At 48.1% G+C, this 20,960-nt stretch overlaps 1 protein-coding gene across 1 annotated transcript in view; it reads right to left on the bottom strand.

The window, feature by feature from the left end:
- ADCY6 (adenylate cyclase 6) overlaps window positions 1–20,960 on the bottom strand; it is a 70,783-nt gene that overhangs the window by 18,022 nt on the left and 31,801 nt on the right. The gene's annotated exons all lie outside the window — the stretch shown is intronic.

A 20,960-nucleotide genomic window follows, 5' to 3' on the forward strand; every position in this document is an offset into this window, starting at 1 on the left:
TTCAATCAAAATTTTTCTCTTTTTTTTTTGGCAGACATTCCCTGGACATACTTGGGATTTTAAGTTCCCATACACGTACCTATACAGGTAGTCCTTGACTTACAACCATTCACTTAGGGACCGTTTGAAGTTGCAACAGCACTGAAAAAAAGTGACTCATGACTGTTTTTCACACTTATGACCATTGCAGCATCTCCATAATCAAAATTCAGATGCCTGGTAACTGGCATGTATTTACGACGGTGGCAGTGTCCCAGGGTCACACCATCACCTTTTGGGACCTTCTGACGAGCAAAATCAATGGGGGAAGCCAGATTCATGTTAAGTAACCATGTTACTAACTTAACAACTGCAATGAGTCACTTAATAACCGTGGCAAGAAATATTATAAAATGGGGCAAAGCTCACTTAACAACTGCCTTGCGTAGCAAGAGAAATTTTGGGCTCAATTGCGGTCGAGGACTGTCTGTACCAAATTAGGTATTTCTGGCAGTATTCACCCAAAATGGATAAGGAAGGGTGATGATGGTGGTGGTATTTGCAAGCCTGTTTTGTTTTTTTTTTTAAAAAAAAGAACATTCAAAGACAGCACCCTCTAAGGCTGCCCTTTTTCTCTCTGCTCCAAACCTCCGTAAAGCTGAGAAAAGAAACATAATAAGGTTGTTGGCTGTGCACTTCATTGTACCAACACAGGGAACAGAAGCAGAGCCCTTCCCCTGGACTCTCCCATTTCAAACACAAAAAGGGAGGTGCAATAAATTTGACTGGCTTGGGCTGGCCTTTGGCCAACAAAACAACATTGCCTTACAGCTTGTCAGAGAATAGTTGAGATTTACAGCTAAGCAGCAGGGCGGCCTGCTGGCTGGTTAACGCTCAATGTAATAGGTGTGGGAAAGAGGTTCACAGAGACTTTGGGAGGCCGAGCGTTGAGTTTTCACAGAAGAATAATTGCCAATCTCTACTACCTTAAAAAAAAAAGGTCTCCTCTTTCACATTCGGTCTCTGACTTCAAGCAAGTGAGACATTTGTTAAGTGAGTTTTGCCCCACAGTTTGACCTTTCTTGCCACAGTTGTTAAGTGAATCACTGCAGTTGTTAAGTTAGTTACATGGCTTCCCCATTGATTTGGCTTGTCGGAAGGTTGCAAAAGGTGATCGCACGACACTGGGACGCCGCCACCCTCATAAATATGAATCAGTTGCCAAACATCTGAATTTTGATCACATGACCAGGGGACACTTCAACGGTCATGTGTGTGAAAAATGGTCATAGGTCACTTTTTCAGTGTGATTGTAACTTTGAATGGTCACTAAATGAACTGTCAGTAGAGGACTACCTGTACTATATAAGTATACAGTATAGTCTGTTGCTTGAGCCCGAAAGCCTTCTAGAGTAATCATCAATTACAATTATTTTATAAGTGGAATTCATCATTAAGTAATTACTTTTAGCTGAAGAATGTAACAGAGATAGATGTTATAACCATATCTGATCAGTAAGGTGAAAGTAATAACAGCTAGAAAACCTGGGCTAATTAAAAATATTATTTAACTGCCACGTATGAAAATCAAAGTTGGCACCAGGCAAGCCACTCCAAGATATATATGAAATACCACGCTGAGAAACCTCAATTCATTATCTGCCTTACTTCACATGAAAGGGAAAAGTAAAGAACTTGTGTGGATGGGGTCCAAACCATTTCAGAAACTAAAATGGTGAGAACATAGTTATACTTAAAAATGATTGGGAAGCCACTGCCATAGTTTCAAAATTAGTGAGCTATGACCAAACCCTCCAGTCCTGATCAACAATCTGTGTATTTTGTAGCAGCTAAAACTCCCAACCTGTCTTCAAAGGCAATACTACCTACGATCCATCATTAGGGTAATTTAAATGGGATATTATCTGGGCGTACAATATTGCAGCCAGGCTACCTTTGTGAAGAACAGACACAGTTAGCATACCACTGAAGATGGGGAGAGGAAACTGTATACCATGGGATCTGCTTTGAACTTCTAAGGCAAAGTCAACTCTGTGGTAATAGCATCCCAGAATGGCAAATGCATTCCTTATGGAGGGTACAAATTGTTCCAGGGCAGGCCAAAACACCCCTGTCCTTCTCTGGTCATAGAAATCTTTCCATTTTGCTTAAACTGAACTTCAGTTCTTTAGGCTTTATTTACTCTCTGATTTAACTTAAATGTAAGTTCAGCATTTTAATTATGTCTCCTGCATTAGATGAAAATAAATATGGTCGTAGACTTGGATGGTTTCTGTGCACTGACAACATTGTATTCCAAAGCCCCATACAACCTCAGGCATTTCAGGTGGAAGGGACCTTGGAGGTCATCTAGTCCAACCCCCTGCTCAGGCAGGGAAACCCTATACCATTTCAGACAAATGGCTGTCCAGTCTCTTCTTAAAAACTTCCAGTGTTGGAGCATTCACCGCTTCTGGAGGCAGGTTGTTCCACTGGTTAATCATTCAGGACAGCCATTTGCCTGAAATGGTATAATGTTTCCTGCCTGAGCAGGGGGTTGGACTAGATGACCTCCAAGGTCCCTTCCAAATTATTATTATTATTATTATTATTATTATTATTATTATTATTATTATTATTATTATTATTGTCAGGAATTCTGCTAGCAACAGAATTTCAGAATCACCTTCTGAAAATAGCTACTGTGGTCAAGCTGAAACCATTGAACCTTCCCCATTCTCCCTGCCAGTTAGCTGCTCCAACAGGATATTTTGACTGAAAGATCCAGGAGAATCAGCATTCTTCCTTCTCCCAATCTAAAACAACATAGTCTTTGTGCCAAAAGTGGGCCAGAAAACACACTGAAATGGAACCCCAAAACAGTTTCATTGGACAGTGACTAGAATAATGTAACAATCTTCTGCTCATTTTCAATCCCAATCTTACTTTCACCAGCTTCTCCCCTAATTTGCTCCCATTTTTTTTCCATTTTCAGAGAATTATTGCACTGATGATGGACAGACGAGATCTCGATCTATTCACACAATTTTGTCCCAATGTCCCATTGTGTTGGGAAAGAAGAAGAAAGGCCACTGAAATCCACCCAAGAGGGCTGAGAAATTACTGCTAGGTGCCATGGTGCCTTGACATAGGATGGAGAAAGGGAGAAAAAACTAGAACTCTTGTCAGTGGAAACCATCTTGCATCTCCAAGAAAATCCTGCAGTTTTCTCTGGTTCTGCTCAAATACACGAGACGGATTACAGAGACTTGTGGACATGATTCATGAACAGCTTAGGGATAGACTGTCATGGGGGAAAAAAAATCCACGTGGTCATTAGGAATCAAAAATTACTTGATGGCACATAATTGATCAGTGCCTATGCAGACATCATCTTCATCTCAAGCCTCCTAGGATTAAGCAACAATGCCAATAGAAATGGATGTGGGAAATCTGGACCCTGTTTAAATGAATGGAATTGGAACCCCCTCTTTCAGATCCTGCCATTCAGTGGGGCCGAAGCAGTGCTTTAAGAAAACACCATAAAGAGATATAAAGCAATCTGACTGGCATGAGGGCATTAACACAAAAAGCAATTGTTTTTAAACAAACTCAGATTCCTACGTAGAGAGGAATAGGGTTACCTCAAAGTATTTCATTAAACAGTAACACATAACAGATAGGATCCTTCCTCATTTTAACAACTAACAAACCATTTCCATTGCAATGGATTAAATAAGCCACAACAGATGTTCTGTGCTACAGCCACTACTACCAGGGCAACAAAAAGTTGTCAGAAAATGCCCATCAACAACTGGCAGCACCGCTATTAAAAAGATATCACTGGAACTCCCTCTTCAGTTGCAAGCAGTATCATGGCAACAGATGCTAGATTACCAAATTTCATAAACAATCTGTGCCATAGCAACAAACTGCCCACAACAAATCAAAAGCAACCTGTAACAATGAATGACAGGGGACTAGGAATTCTTACTTAGCAACCATCAAGAGGGCCACTTGTCGGGCCTGGCACGCCCGACATTCGCACGGGCCGCGGAGCGACCCACCAGACCGCCGGCGCCAGCGGAGTGCCCCGCCAGGCCCCGAAACCCACCGCCGTCGCCCACGGAGCACCCCGCCAGGCCCCGAGACCAGCTGCCGCCGCCCGCAGATTCCTGAAGGGCCAGGACGGTGCTCGGCCGTTGCCTCGCCCCAGCACCCGCCTGCCCAGCACCCGAGGGAGCCACGAAACGGCCTACCTGCCTCCAGGGACTCCCGTCAGCCTCCTCCTGCCGACGAGCTGCGGCGCTCCGGAAACGGCCGCCAGCGTCCACGCCGTCCTGGGAATCCAGGAAGAGCAGCGGCCGGAGGAACAGCACAGCGGCGGCCCGCCCGTCAGCTGGGGAGGCCGCGGACCAGCCCGGCGGCTCCCGGAAGCGGCCAACGAGCCGGGGGGGGAGCGCGGCTGCCGTATTCGGCCGGGGAGCGACCTACCGGCCTTCAGAGACTGGAGGCAACACATGGATGGGTGCCAGAGTGACTCAGGGGGTGGTGGAGACCCCCGGCGGGTCGGGGAGGGGCTCAGGGCGAGACTCGTGGCGGGTTGGAGGGCTGAGGGGGAGGATGGAAGCGTGCGGAGCTCTGGGGGAAGAGAGGGTGGTTTGGGCTGGGGGGTGGCTTACTGGCTGCAATGGTGGTGGGGCGGGTGCCAAAGGGCGGGAACCATGGGGGGCGGTAGTTAAGTAGGGTGTGGGCGTGGTGAAACGATTAGGGGTGTGGTGGAGGGTGTCGGCTTGGCTGGCTATTTAACAGCGTTGATGATACTGTAGAATCAACGCTGACTTCGTCTGTCTTCGAGCAACTGTTTATGAGGCTAATAAACGTGGCTTAGGAGAACCAGCTCCCATTCCGGATTCTTTCTTTTGAAGACTCGTCGGACGGGGCCTGAAAGTAAGTCAGCGTTTCTTTACCCTTTGTGGAGAGCTCTCCCTGGGAGTTTGCTATGGCAGAAGGTACGGAGGATTCTGCACCGCTGGCTGAGGAGCAGGAGGAAGCTGGAGCTGCGGCTGGGCTCTTGGAGTCGGTGGAGGTGGGGGAGGAGGCGTTGCCCTCGGTGCGGCGGAAGGAAAGGCCTCCCCCACTTGACGGCCCTGGTCCGGGGCCTCAGGAGGCTGGAGAGCGGGGTCGCAGCAGTGATCGGTGGACACACTCTGATGGGGATCATAGAGGGCTCGGCCAAGGCCAGACGTCCCGGCCCAAAGGTGCGTCTACAGAGTGGAGGGAGCGGTGTTTCATGGAGGACAGCGGTGAAGAATGGAGCTACTCCACCGCTCCGGGCAGCCGTACTATGGAGGTTCTCAGAGAGCGGTTCGGGGAAGTGAGGGGTCGGGAGCCTGGGTTCTGGTCTGTTCCAGATGAGTCAGACCAGGGGCAGTGGTCCCTCCCAGGTGGCCCTGCTCGGCGGTCTAGCCCGCCCCGCTTCCGTATGGACAGCCCGAGGTACCAGGGACCGGTCCGTCAACCTGAGGTTCACAGAGGTCCCGGGGTTCCGGCTCCCGCAACGGCAGTACCAAGCGGCACGGCTCCTTGGGATAGCGTGGCCGGAAGACCGAGACAACAGCCGTCACGACCAGATGGGGGGGCTCCTATCACCCATGTCACCGAACCAGTCCAGCTGGAATTGGGGGCCCACTGGGAGACTTTGCGTTTTGTTGTGGTGCCCTCTATGACTGAAGCTGTTATCCTGGGCCCTACGTGGCTTGACAAATGGGGCCCCACGATTTGGTGGGAGGGGGGTTGTCGTCATCTTCGGGTGGGTCTGGGCCCCGAGCCCCCTCTCCACCATTCCTTTCTGGGGCCGGAGGACACGGGGACGCGGGAGAAGGTTTGCGGGTCAAGGATGACTCGAAGGTGCATGTACCCCGAGTTTACTCCGACTTAATGGACGTCTTCGATGAGCGGGAGTGCGATTCGTTACCACCCCACCGGCCGACAGATTGTGCCATCGAGTTCGAACCTGGAGCCAGACTGCCTAAGCCCCGTATGTACGCCATGTCCCCGAAGGAGATGCAGGAGTTACGGCGGTACATAGATAAGAACTTGGAGAGAGGGTTTATCCAACGAGCACGGTCTCGGGTGGCGGCGCCAGTGCTCTTTCGCGAGAAGAAGGATGGGGGCTTGCGCTTGTGTGTGGACTACCGCGGGGTTAACGCGGTGTGCGTGGAGCACCTCTATCCCCTTCCTTTGATGAAGGACATGCTGGCCCATTTGGCAACAGGCCGGGTATTCACCAAGTTGGACCTGAGGGAAGCCTACTACCGGGTGAGGGTCAAAGCCGGGGACGAGTGGAAGACTGCGTTTAATTGTCCCCTTGGTAGTTTCCAGTTCCGAGTGATGCCGTTTGGCCTACAGGGAGCTCCAGCTGTATTTATGCAATTGATCAATCAGGTCCTGCATGAGTTCCTGTATCGGGGAGTTTTGGTGTACTTAGACGACATCCTGATTTACTCGGACACATTGGAGGAGCATGTACTCCTTGTGCGCCAGGTGTTGACAAGACTGCTGGAAGCGCAGCTCTATGTTAAACTGTCCAAGTGTGAGTTCCATAGGGCCCGGCTGGACTACCTTGGATATCGTATATCGGCGGCAGGAGTGGAGATGGATCCTAGAAAGGTACACGCCATTCAACAGTGGCAGGCTCCGCGGACTCGACGACAGTTGCAAAGTTTCCTCGGCTTTGCCAACTTCTACAGACAGTTCATCCCACGCTTCGCGGCCATCGCCCTGCCGTTAACAGATCTTCTGCGCACACGACAATTAAAGACACGCCCGCGTCCAGGGCTTAAATTGGAGTGGTCCACAGCGTGTCAGCGGGCGTTCGAGGAACTGAAGTCCCTCTTCGCTAAAGAGCCCATTTTGCGACACCCCGACCCCGAACTGGCTTATGTCGTACAGGCGGATGCGAGTGATGTTGCTCTTGGGGCCGTCCTCCTTTAGCGGAGCAGTGCCGGGGTCCTGCAGCCGTGTGCTTATGCCTCCAAGAAACTGACTCCCACTGAACGGGCCTGGGCGGTGTGGGAGAAGGAGGCTTTTGCGGTCCGCTGGGCGTTGGAGACCTGGCGACACCTCCTGGAAGGGGCCTCCCGTCCATTTGAACTGTGGACGGACCATAAAAACCTGGAGGCCCTACAAACCCCTCGCCGCCTGTCGCCTAAGCATGTCCGGTGGGCCTTATACTTCCGTCGCTTCCGGTTTGTGCTGAAGTATGTGCCGGGGGGTCGGAACTTTCTGGCGGATGCTTTATCCCGCATGCCACAGTTTGACAGCAAGAGGGAGGAGGTGGTGCAGGCACTCATCCCGACACTGGTGAAGGAGGGGGTTGGTTCAGAGAGTGTTGGACAGGTGTCGGAGGAGAATTTGAACCAGGCCATTCAAAGGGCCTTGCAGGAGGACGCCTGGATACGGAGTAATCCGGGACTGTTAACTATGCGGGACGGCCTGGCGTGGCATGGAGCACGATTGTATGTACCTGAAACTGTGCGGCCACGCGTTCTGCATGGGTGTCACGACACCAAACAGGTGGGACATTTCGGGTTTGTGAAAACCTTACATCTGGCACGTCGTTAATTCTGGTGGCCCCGCATGAAGAGTGACATCGAGGAGTATGTACGGCGTTGCCATGTCTGTGCTACTACAAAACCCCAAGTTGGGAAGCCTTTGGGGCTGTTGCAGCAGGTAGCTGACCCGACTCGGCCATGGCAAGACATCGCCATGGACTTCGTTGTGGACCTCCCAGAGAGTAAGGGTCACACCGTTATTTGGACAGTGGTCGACCTGTTTTCCAAACAGGCACACTTTATTCCGTGTAAGGGGTTACCATCAGCTCGTCGACTAGCTTGGCTGTTTCTCACGCAAGTATACCGACTGCATGGAGTGCCACGGCATGTGATCTCAGACAGAGGGGTGCAGTTCACGGCTCGGTTTTGGAGAGAGTTCCTGCGTCATATCGGCTCGTCGCAGGGGCTGAGTACGGCCTATCACCCCAGCACCAACGGGGCCGCAGAACGAGCCAACGCTGCCGTTGAACGCTATCTACGGAGCTACGTGTCTTTTCGGCAGACGGACTGGGTAGACCTGTTAGCGCTTGCTGAAGTGGCGTACAATAATGCGGTTCATAGTAGTACTGGCTTCTCTCCATATCGGGTGGTCACCGGTCACGAATTTGTTCCCTTCGCTGAATGCCTCCAGGAGGAGGGGTCTCCGTGCTCACCGCAGGACTGGATGCGTCAAATCACGGCCGCCTGGGGGGCGGCAAAGGAAGCATTGGATCGGTCCGCCGAGGCGACCAAAGCACAGGCGGACAAGAAACGAAAACCCTTTGTTACACCGCGGGTGGGGGACCTGGTTTACTTGTCTACCAAGTACTTACGGTTACAGGTCCCGTGCCGCAAGCTAGGACCCAAATACCTCGGGCCGTTCCGGGTGGTGCAGGTGGTAAACCCGGTGACGGTGCGACTGCGGTTGCCTAAGTTCTTGGGTAAGGTCCACCCGGTGTTCCATAGTAGCCTGCTGAAGCCTGCTCCAGCGGCTACTGCGGCGGCAGGGGAGGGGGGTCCCGGACCGGTTCACGCTGACCAGTATGAGGTGCAGGAGGTGTTGGACTCCAGGGTGCGGAGGGGTGCCATACAGTATCTCCTTCGGTGGAAGGGGTACCCGGTGGAGGAGGCAACGTGGGTGTCGCGGGAAGACGTCCATGCTCCACGTTTGGTCCGGGCATTCCACCGTGCCCACCCTAGCAGGCCGGGGGGTAGGGGACACGGAGGTGTATGCAGAGTGAATGATTCTGTGACCTTGTTCTCTACGTCTGCAGGAGGACCCTTGGTAGGGGGAGCGGCATATTGGGCCTGGCACGCCCGACATTCGCACGGGCCGCGGAGCGTCCCGCCAGACCGCCGGCGCCAGCGGAGTGCCCCACCAGGCCCCGAAACCCACCGCTGTCGCCCACGGAGCGCCCCGCCAGGCCCCGAGACCAGCTGCCGGCGCCCGCGGATTCCTGAAGGGCCGGGACGGTGCTCGGCCGTTGCCTCGCCCCAGCACCCGCCTGCCCAACACCCGAGGGAGCCACGAAACGGCCTACCTGCCTCCAGGGACTCCCGTCAGCCTCCTCCTCCTGCCGACGAGCTGCGGCGCTCCGGAAACGGCCGCCAGCGTCCACGCCGTCCTGAGAATCCAGGAAGAGCAGCGGCCGGAGGAACAGCACAGCGGCGGCCCGCCCGTCAGCTGGGGAGGCCGCGGACCAGCCCGGCGGCTCCCGGAAGCGGCCAACGAGCCGGGGGGGAGCGCGGCTGCCATATTCGGCCGGGGAGCGACCTACCGGCCTTCAGAGACTGGAGGCAACACATGGATGGGTGCCAGAGTGACTCAGGGGGTGGTGGAGACCCCCGGCAGGTCGGGGAGGGGCTCAGGGCGAGACTCGCGGCGGGTTGGAGGGCTGAGGGGGAGGATGGAAGCGTGCGGAGCTATGGGGGAAGAGAGGGTGGTTTGGGCTGGGGGGTGGCTTACCGGCTGCAATGGTGGTGGGGCGGGTGCCAAAGGGTGGGAACCATGGGGGGTGGTAGTTAAGTAGGGTGTGGGCGTGGTGAAACAATTAGGGGTGTGGTGGAGGGTGTCGGCTTGGCTGGCTATTTAACAGCGTTGATGATACTGTAGAATCAACGCTGACTTCGTCTGTCTTCGAGCAACTGTTTATGAGGCTAATAAACGTGGCTTAGGAGAACCAGCTCCCGTTCCGGATTCTTTCTTTTGAAGACTCGTCGGACGGGGCCTGAAACCACTAATGAACAAAAAGTTACCCCCAAACATGGTAGGTAAGGGCGATTATCTTATTTTGCTTGGATAGCTGACTTAATTTGCATCTTGACACTGAAATGAAGAACCTGCCAAATGAAAGGCTTGAACAAATTCAAGACAGAAAAAATAAATCAGATGATCTAAAAAAAAGGAACAAATATTTCAACGAACGAAACTCCCTACAGAGCTGATATTGACTGGATTCACTTATCATGCTAAAATATAGTTTGCTCTGCAGAATTGGGTGGTTTCAGTAAGACCCAAAGCGTGTTTTATATATCACAATGGCTAAGTTTATACAACATACTAAGTCAAAACTAAACAACCATATCCTGGCTGAGCAAAATGTTTGAAGCCAGGCAATCTGTTTAAATTCCTGACAATCTGAAACTAATGCAGGGGAAGAACAGAAAACCCGCTTGTTGTGTAGTGAGTTCTTCGCGCAGGAAAGACGATGAGGCAAGTGAGTTTAAGAAAGCTCATGGTTTATTGCTTGCAGGATCTGAACTGAGAATTGGGCTGCAGCTTGCAGCAATTTATAGTTTGGCCCCTAGGCAGCAGCCAATAGGTTTAAAGCAACCCCACTGCCACCTAGGGGCAACCAATAGCAGCACTGGAGACCTGGAGTCTGGGTTGCTGCTCCAGCTTACCACGGTGTTACAATTGAGCCCAATACATAACACCCCTCCCCTCTTAGATCAGACAACATCATATCAATAATTGGCAATAGTACAAGTTACAAGACTTAACATCATAGCAACTTTTGTAAAACAGCACAAGTTACATTAGAGTGTCAGTTAGCCAGAATGAATAGACTTCCATTATAGTACACAAGACAGTTAACATCATAGCTCCAATACTGGTTCAGTACAGTGACAAGTTTCAGTACAGACAACTTATAGTTCCTTTATTTTACAACATAATCAGCTAGATAAGAAGGTGGCTTGTGTGCCCTTGTGGAACGCCTTGGGGTTCCAGTCACTTTCTGGTCTACCAGCTTACCCATCGGGCCAGGTAGACCAATGTCCCTTGATGCACTTGAGTCAAAGGAATTAGATGCTCTCTGGCTGGCCTCTCCAGGTTGGCCCACCCCAGAGTCATACTGATCAGCAGAGTTGGCACAGCGGTTGTTAAAGTCTGGTTGGCTTGCTCCTTCAGGGGATCCATGTTGCACTGCTGGACTCCCCTCCTCTACACCCAGTTCCTCAATGCTTAAGAAGGAAGAGTCTTGAGAGTCCATGTACGGGCTGGCTTGGCTGTAGGTTTGGGGACTTTGGGAGGGACTTAAGACGCAGTCCTTGCTTAGTGGCCATTCTGGAAACTGTTTCCTGAGTTGATCAATGTGGCGTCTGATGACTCGCCCTCCCTCCAGCCCCACTTCGTAAGAAAGGGGACCAGATGATTTGGTAATTTTACCAGGGACCCACAAATTTCCATGTCCATAGTTCCTTGCCCAAACCCAATCGCCCTCTTGTAGCCCCCTTGGGGGTTTTGGTCGACAGGCTTCAGCTGCCACTCTATCTGGATGCAACCTGTCCAGTTTAGTGATCAGTCGCCTCCCCCAACAAAGTTCTGCAGGACTTTTGCCTGTAGCAGTGCAGGGCGTAGAATGCTGACAGAGTAAAAAATCTGCCAGTCTGTGATGCCAGTCACCTGTTACAATGCGTTTAAGCGATTCCTTCATGTCCTCACCATACGTTCAGCTTGACCATTAGAAGACGGGTGAAAAGGGGCAGATGTTGCATGACTGATAAGATTTGCTCTTAGGAAGGTCTGAAATTCAGCAGCAGTGAATTGAGCCCCATTGTCTGAAAGTAAGACATCTAGCAACCCATGTGTTGCAGTTTTCTCAGCACCTGGATGGTCCTAGTAGTAGTCAAGTTTGCAACTGGAATCACTTCAAGCCATTTGGAGTGGCTGTCTACCATTATAAGGAAGAGCTGTCCCTGAAAGGGCCCAGCGTAGTCTATGTGAATTCTAGACCTGGGAGTGTGCGTTTCCTCCCACCTGTGAACTGGGGCATGTGGCATCTCAGGCCTAGATTGCTGGCATGTATAACAACCATGTACCTGTGCTTCAATGTCCTTGTCAAGGCCAGGCCACCAAAGGTAGCTTCTTGCTAAGGCTTTCATTCTGACAATGCCTGGATGGCCCTCATGTAATGACTGTAAGACCCTCTCTCTTAGTGACGAGGGGATTATGACTCTGTTTCCCCACAGGATGCACCCCTTGTGGGCTGATCGCTCGTGTCTTCTGACAAAGTAACTCTGAAACTCAGAGCCTGGGCTTTTATCCAAACACCTCGTGTGTACCCATGAGAGCACTCTACTCAGTGTTTTATCTGTAGCTGTTTCTGCAGCTATGTCCCCAGCATGGAGGGGAAATTCTGGCAGGTCCTGAATGGACAGAATTCTGGACACAGGGGCCAGGTCTGGTTCTGTTAGTGGCAGTGGGAGTCTGCTGAGGCCATCAGCATGGCCCATTACTTTACCAGGTTTGTCAATCAATTTAAATGTGTATGCAGATAACAAAATAGACCATCTGAACATTCTTGGTGAAAGTAAGTGGGGGGTTTGTTTGTCTGTTGTGAAAAGTCCCAACAGTGGTTTGTGGTCTGTAAAGACCGTGAAGTCTCTGCCATGGAATTTTTTTATTCCAGCTACAATGGCTAGGGCCTCTTTGTCAATTTGAGTGTAGTTACACTCAGCACAGGACAGTGTCCTTGAATAAAATGCAATGGGGACTTGTGTTCCATTCTTTTCTAAATGACTCAAGACTGCCCCCACCCCATAAGGAGATGCATCATATGCTAAACAGACTGGTTTAGACTCCTTAAAATGAGTTATAGTGGATTTGGCTGACAACAGTGCTTTTAAGTCCTGGAAACTTTTCTCATGAGTGCCTGTCCATTCCCATGGAGCTTTTTTATCTAAGAGCCTGTGAAGAGGCTCTGCCAATGCAGCTTTGTTAGGCAGGAAAGCATGGTAGAAATTGAGGAGGCCCAAGAATGCCTGTAGCTCTCCTTTGGATTTAGGGCTAGGAGCTAAATGAATGGCCTTCACTTTGGAATCAGCAGGGTGAATACCGTTAGCATCAATTCGAAATCCTAGAAATTCTGTTGAAGTGACCCCAATACTACATTTACTCTTCTTTAATTTGAGGCCTGCTTCTCAAAGCCTCTGTAAAACAGCCCTGAGCCTGCTGGCTAACACTTCTGTGGATTCCCCAGCAATAAGTACATCATCAAAATAAGGGCAAACCCCCTGAATGCCTTTAAGTGTGCGTTCCATGACTCCTTGAAAAATGCCTGGGGCAACACTAACTCCAAAGTGTAAACGCTTTACCTTGAAAGCCCCCCTATCAGCAGTTACTGATAGGCCTGTGCTAAATCTAATTTAGCGAAAATGGTTCCTCCTTGCAAAGAGGCTAAAATGTGGTTCACCACTGGGACAGGGTAAGCGTGTTGCTTAAGGGCTTTATTCAATGTACATTTATACTCTGCACATATCCTAATTTCTCCGTTGGCCTTAAGTGGCTTGACTATAGGAGTTTCCCACTCCCCACCATGAACTGGTTGTAAAACACCCTGTTCTACAAGCTTGTCTAATTCTAAATCAATTTTATGCTTTAGGGCAAAAGGGACCCTTCTCGGCTTAACCCTAATGGGGACTACGTTGGGATCTAGCTTGAATGAGATAGGCAGGCCTGTGTACGTTCCTAGGGCTGAATCAAAAACGTCTGCAAAATCCTCGCAGACTGACAAAAGGTTTGCAGCTTGTGTCCGGTTGATACCAGTTATTTGAATGCCTAAAGCAGGGGTGTCAAACTCAATTTCATTGCGGGCCGCATCAGCGTTGCGGTTGCCCTCAGGGGGCTGGGTGGGCGTGGCCAAAGTGCGTATGGCCTACTGGGTGGGCGTGGCCAGCTCTACATCGTTCACATCAAGGGTGCCTATGGGGGCCTGGGCAGGAGTGGGACAGATCTGAGGGTCTCTGGCAGAAGGAGGGTCTCTGGGCCAGGGCCAAGGCAGTGGGGGCCGTTCCCATACTGTTTCCAGGATGGCTTCGCGGGCCGCATGAAACCACTTCGCGGGCCGGTTCTGGCCCCCGGGACTTGTGTTTGACATGTCTGGCCTAAAGCATCAAACCAATCGAGTCCTATGAGCCTCGTTCTCTGCCCCCCTACTACTATGACATCCAGGTACCCAAAATACCCCATAAATTTTACGGCCAAGGTGGCTTCTCCCTTAACTTTGACTTGAGCGTTTTGAAAGTCAATTAAAATTATGTTGGAGGGCCTTAGCTTGGCCCATTGCCTACTGCGACTGCACACGAAATTGAAGGTGTCCTGGGAGATAATGGAGACAGCAGAGCCAGAGTCCAACTCCATTTTACAAGGGACTCCTTGTAGCTCCACCTGCAGTTTGAGTTTAGGTTTGAGGTGGTGTCGGGCCCCGGTGCGGCATACACTTCTACGGCTTCTACAAAACCCCACACTAAATGGACCCTGGGCTCCAGTGCCTCTCCTGGTCGGATCTTCTGACCGGTGTTTGGGTGGCCGGTCCCTCTGGCGAGCTCTGCAAACCGTTGTAATGTGGCCTGTTTTGCCGAAGGCCCTGCACGTGGCTGACCGGAATCTGCAATCAGCACGTTGATGGCTGCCGACGCACCCCTTACATCTAGGTAAGAGAACTGCCTTGTAAGTGCTCTCTTGCTGTTTGCTGCTGCAGTGCTGTGCATCGGTTTGATTGTGAAGCTTGTTGACTTCAGGATCTTCTTCCTCTGAAGATTCCTCTGAGCATTTGGCGTCCTCGTGGTGATCTGTTTCTTCATGCTTCGTTGTTTTGGCGGGCTGGACTGTTTGGACTGCACCCCTGGCGGCTTCGTCTGCCATTACTTCGTCTTGGGCTTCGATGAATGTTTAAATTCAGTCTGGCAAAAAGTCTTTGCTGGAGCGTTTGATTCCGTAGGCCACAGACGAGCCGATCTCGCAGTCGCTCCTCCACATCGGAAAATTTACAGAGGTGTGCGGCCTGCCTCAAGGCCGCGATGTATTCAGATGCTGTTTCGCCAGGCTGCTGCAATCGCTGTTCAAACCTGAAACGCCAAGCAATTACTGACGTCTTTGGCTGGAAATGCTCTCCCAGATTCTTTTTGAGGTCAGCGTAGGAGACTGACTCTATTGGCGTCAGTGCAAAGAGATTTTCGGCCAGGTCGAATGTGGCCGGGCCGCACACGCAGAGTAACGTGGTGGCCTTTAGCCCATCTTCAGCGACTTGGTTTGCCTGGAGGTAGCTCTCTACCTGGGACAAGTAGGAAGACCATCCCTCTGGATGCTTGACATCGAATTCCAACCTTCGGCATGCTGTCTTCAGCTGGTTCCTGCGGTTTCCGATCCTGCTTCTCCGAGGCCCAGGGACTGAATCCGCTGAGCACAAGGTCGCTAGCGTGGCTTGCTAGCCGACCGAAGGGGGGGCGGAATGCCTTTTCCCTCTAGCATGAGCTGCCTCTCCCCTAGTGAACTTCAGCTCTTCTGGAGAAGCAGGATCCCACCTTCATCACCAGTGTTGTGTAGTGAGTTCTTCGCGCAGGAAAGAAGACGAGGCAAGTGAGTTTAAGAAAGCTCATGGTTTATTGCTTGCAGGATCTGAACTGAGAATTGGGCTGCAGCTTGCAGCAATTTATAGCCTGGTCCCTAGGTGGCAGCCAAAAGGTTTAAAGCAACCATTTGCCGCCTAGGGGCAGTCAATAGCAGCACTGGAGACCTGAAGTCTGGGTTGCTGGAGAGCTGTTAGCTGCTCCAGCTTATCACGTGGTGTTACCATTGAGCCCAATACATAACACTGCTCATTTAGGATTTTCCAGTTCTAAGGTATGCAAAGGAAAGGAATAGGGCCCTGAGAAAGAATTGGCACCTATTATGATTCATTAAAAAGAACTAATTTTGTTTTTATTCTTGAATAAAGGGTTCTGGCAATTACAGTAGCTGAAATGCTGTTGTGGGCCCCAACCAGATATAAACTGATACTTAAATTTATGGATTCCATACCTCTGCTATCAAATTCCTCCTCATCTCAGCTAATGAAATAAAACTAGGATTGTCTAGATTTTGCAAAAGGCAACATAAATAACATGAATGGCGAATTTCTATTTTGCAAAGCGTTGTTACAAACCTGACCATTTCAAAATATTCCCGCCACCTCAGTCCCATATGGTCTTATACTTTCACATGCTGTGTGGTTATGTTCCATAATCCATAGTTTTCTTCAGCAAAAGAAGCAAAAAAAAAACAACAAGAGAGAAAAGCAGAGAATCTAAGGAAGCGATGGCAGGAAGGAAGAAGGCAACGCTCAGGGGAAGTAAAACATATAAGTAACGGTTGCTGGAATTGGGTATGTCTAGTTTAATGAAGAGAAGGACGAGGGGGGACATGATAGCAGCGTTCCAATATCTCAGGGGCTGCCAGAAAGAAGAGGGAGCCAAGCTATTCTCCAAAGCACCTGAAGGCAGGACAAGAAGCAACGGATGGAAACTAACCAAGGAGAGAAGCAACCTAGAACTAAGGAGGAACTTCCTGACAGTTAGAACAATTAACCAGTGGAACAACCTGCCTCCAGAAGCTGTGTATGCTCCAACGCTGGAAGTTTTTAAGAAGAGACTGGACAGACATTTGTCTGAAATGGTATAGGGTTTCCTGCCTGAGCAGGGGGTTGGACTAGATGACCTCCAAGGTCGCTTCCAACATTATTATTATTATTATTATTATTATTATTATTATTATTATTATTATTATTATTGTTGTTGTTGTTGTTGTTGTTGTTGTTGTTGTTGTTGTTTGTTGTTGTTGTTTGTTGTTGTTGTTACTGTTACTATTACTGTTACTATTATTACTATTATTAACTAGATTCTACACCACCTAAGAAAGGTCAAGGGCAGCTGGGATGTGAAGGAAGGGAAAGTGAAGCAGTGGGTTGTTATGGGCAATAGAAACAGAACATGGAAGGTTCCTTGTTTCAAATTCCTCTTTAGTTCTGCTTCCTATATGCAGTGGAAAGCTGCAAAATAGAGGGAGGCAGAGTGAGAGCTCAATTCTTCCCCATGTTAGAAAACTTCCTGCACATAAAAGAGGTGTACAGCTCTGCAGCTAATAAAACTGAGCTCTTTCTGATATATTTCTTTTGGTATGGTTGGAGAGCTTTCATTCTTGGCTTGGAGTAAAACAGACCATTCAATTTCCTTGGCATAATTTTATACATTGATAACAAGTTCAGTGCATTGCGTGTTAATTCCTATATAGTTCTGTAATTAAAACATGGCCACAAGAGAATTACAACTCTTGTGGCAGTAAAAAAAAACAACAATACCCCCCACACACCGAGGGCAAAAAAGTTATTTCCTAGCAGAGAACTGAAACAGCCTAGAAAAGGACTGCTCAAGGCCTACAAGTGGATTGTGGCGGGTGGAGTGGAAGGTGTGGAACAAACCAGGAAAAAAAACCTGGATCAGGTTTCCTCCACACCACTGGGAAGACTCATGTGTGTATGGGTGTGATGCATGTGTATGTGCAAAACCAGCAACCCTTATTCCTTCACCTAAGCAAAATTGCTCCAAATAATTCAAGCATGAAGCGCATAGTATTCTCTCTTTGCTAACAAGCTTGCCTCATTATTAGAGAGACATCTACTTACAACCAAAATTTCATTTGAAATTGCATCTTCAAGAATCCCTCGCTTTTAAATGGCTGCTACCCACATGGCCAAAGCTAACTCATTCGGAGAGTAATCAGATTTGGAACACTCCCAGCTGCCAAACATCTCAAGAGCTTCTCATACCGGGAACAGTATATGCCAAATGGCAACGCTAAGCTCTGATTGGATGATTTCTTACAAAGATGGAATGTTCATTTAAGAACGGAAGGAGAGCTAGCTCAGGGGTCTTCAAACTTGGCCCTTTTATGACTTCTGGACTTCAACTCCTAGAATTCCTCAGCCAGCATCCCTGGCTGAGGAATTCTGGGAGTTGAAGTCCAGAAGTCATAAAAGGGTCAAGTTTGAAGACCCCTGAGTTAGATGAATCAGAGCAGACCATTGCTGCTGCAATATTCTGCTCTTATAGTAACCATCCAATGGCCTCTTAAAAGCTAATACATACATATATAGAACAAAAGAAGTGAGAAACACACCTTCCTATTCACTTCCCCCAGCAATGCAGTATTTCAGGGCAATACTGTCTTCTTGATATTGAAAGTAAAATACAGTCAAAGTACTAGCCTCTGATAGCCTTATCTTCATAAATTCATCTCACCCCCTTTAAATCTGTTCCAACTCAGTGACTATCACTGAACTTTATGGTAGCAAATGCCATAATTTAACTATACATTAAAATACACATCTCATCTTTCCCTAAAGCGTTTATTAAAAAGATGTTCAAATGCACAAACCAGCATTTTATTTCAACTGACTGCATTCTCCAATATTAAGAAAGAGAATTCCTTTAAACATTGATATGGATTTAGATATTAACTGAGATCATACATTAAGGCACAATTTTCAAGCATGGTTTGTGAGTAAATGGAAATTATATCCTCTAATATTGAAATATGATACTTCTTTACATCGTCATGCTGTTCTAAACACTAATTAGATCTTGATTCAATTTTAACCATGTCTGTTAAAATAAGCTGCAGTGGCTAGGTTCCTTTATTACTCTAAGCCACAAATGATCATATATCAAAAGCCGTTACGTTCAAGCATCGCATTAAAACAATACAGTACCCAGATTATGCTGAGTGAAATGCAGAAACCTAATCTTTGAATATTTCTAATAAATGTTCTGATCATAAATCTGATCATAAGCTCTGTGAGTAAGTTTCAATCAATTTTAAAGTTTAAATATATTCAAGCACTTGACAATTAAAATAAATAATTTAAAAAATCAGCACAACGTTAAGAAAAAAAAGCTACAGACAAAGCTACTTGTGAAACACAGTGGGTGAATGAATACTCCACAATATTTTAAGAGACAGAGGTGGATCAGAAACTCCCCAGAAATGCATGCAGCTTCATGGAGAACGGGACAGAAGAATATCTTTCATATTGTCTACTCTTCAGGCCACCAATTTATGCGAAGTGTTACTTAAGAGGGTTTTTCCCAATGCTTCCAACTGGAGAGTTATGGGTGTGGGCACAGAAGAGAAGGTTTTACTGCTGAGTATCAAGGAAATAAGAATTACAAGGGTGGTGATGTTACTTTTTTTCTTTACTGCTCAGGTCAACAGCAGTCTATTTTCCACAGAGACTATAAACTCTAGCTCTAGCTTGTTATATGTATAGTTTTATTGACAGTTATCTTACTATATTATACTACTGTAGTTTTATTATTATGGCCTTAAGCAATTTCTCCCATCCCATTCCCTCAGCCCTGCATTCCAGGCTAACTTTTTGAACCCATGAGAGCATTCTTGTCCTTTAAGCATCATTCTAGGCTGCAAACATCTTTTAGGTTTCGTGCCTATAGATTCTGGAGCCAGTACCTTTTCTCCTAGTTTTCTCCTTTGCTGCATAATAAGTGTTAAGGTGAAGAAAGAACACTTCATTTTACTTCCTATATATCGGCTAGTATAGGTACAAACTGTAGAAATCCTTTATTTTAATGAAGGGGTAAGCAACCTTTTTTCTTTTCTTTTTTAGTGTGGAGGACTTTATTTCTCAAAGGATAATCTATCAATGAAAATAAAAACTGAAACAGCCCATACATGGAGAGAACCATACACTCTCTGATACTTCCTTCCCCCCCCCCCTTCTTGATATTCCACTTCTCCTTTGCCAGTTTGTAGGAAAGAGAAAGGCAGCTGTTGCTAGAAATCTGAACAAGCCACATGACAGTTTACTTAGTATTATATGTGAACTAGGCTTTGGGGTTCAGAACTTATGAGGAAAAGGCTTTGCAGAACTTCTATCCTGGGTTGGAAGAATACTATATCTTAAAGGTAAAAGGTAAAGGTTCCCCTGCACATGCATGCTAGTCGTTTCCGACTCTAGGGGCCGGTGCTCATCTCCGTTTCAAAGCCGAAGAGCCAGCGATTGTCCGAGGACGTCTCTGTGGTCATGTGGCTGGCATGACTAGACGCCAAAGGCGCACGGAACACTGTTACCTTCACACCATAGTGGTCCCTATTTTTCTACTTGCATTTTTATGTGCTTTCGAACTACTAGGTGGGCAGAAGCTGGGACGAGTAAAAGGCGCTCACTCTGCTACGCAGCACTCGGGATTCGACCCGCCAAACTGCTGATCGACAAGCTCAGCGTCCTAACCCACTGAGCCACCACGTCCCTTACTATATCTTAGAGGTGTGCAATTTTCACATCTGCAGTGGACAAGGGTGTTTCAAATCTAGTATGGGGACCTTTGCCCGAAGGTACAGCAAGAGAACCTGTGCCGGATCCAAAATATCTCTGTCCTTTGCATCTGAATATGGCACATCTTTACTGTATTTATCAATCAATCAATCAAGTAGTTCCAAAATCATTACCTGTGAATCTGTGGGTAGGGAAGGTTCTTCTATTTCTAAGAAGAGTAGATGCATTGGTCCCTTTTAATATTAATCTGATAGTTATTAGCTTGTTTGGGGGGAAGGGCTGTTTGCCTGGTGCATTTAACCCCTTTTTTATGCCTAAGGAGGATTTATCTCTAAATTCTTTCCTTCTCCATCCATTTACCTTTTCATTTCACCTTATCTCTGTGTGAGAGAAATGACAGTTGTATTATTTACCTGGGTGAGCTACCCAGAGAGGTATCTCTAAACAATAATTTCAAAAGCAATTAATTTTAGTTAATAGTGTTTAAGGCAGTTAATAGAAATATAAATGCATTTTTATTGTGACCCTTCTATTTTTTGGAACATGACTTCTAACACATATTAGGACAATCATATCCATATCAATATAAACGTCTCTCACCAAAAGAAGCTTAATGGTCTGGTTAGTTGTGGGGGAGACATCTTCAGGAGTTGCTTTCAGTTTGAGTAGACAACTCAGTGTTGGCGAATCAGACATAGGGCAGGGACTGCCTAGGATGTTTTTAATGCCTTTTTTAATCTATTCTATTTTAATCTAACTTATCTCACATTCAGGG

The sequence above is a fragment of the Vipera ursinii genome, assembly GCF_947247035.1.
Source record: "Vipera ursinii genome assembly, chromosome: 2".
NCBI classification, from domain to species: domain Eukaryota; kingdom Metazoa; phylum Chordata; class Lepidosauria; order Squamata; family Viperidae; genus Vipera; species Vipera ursinii.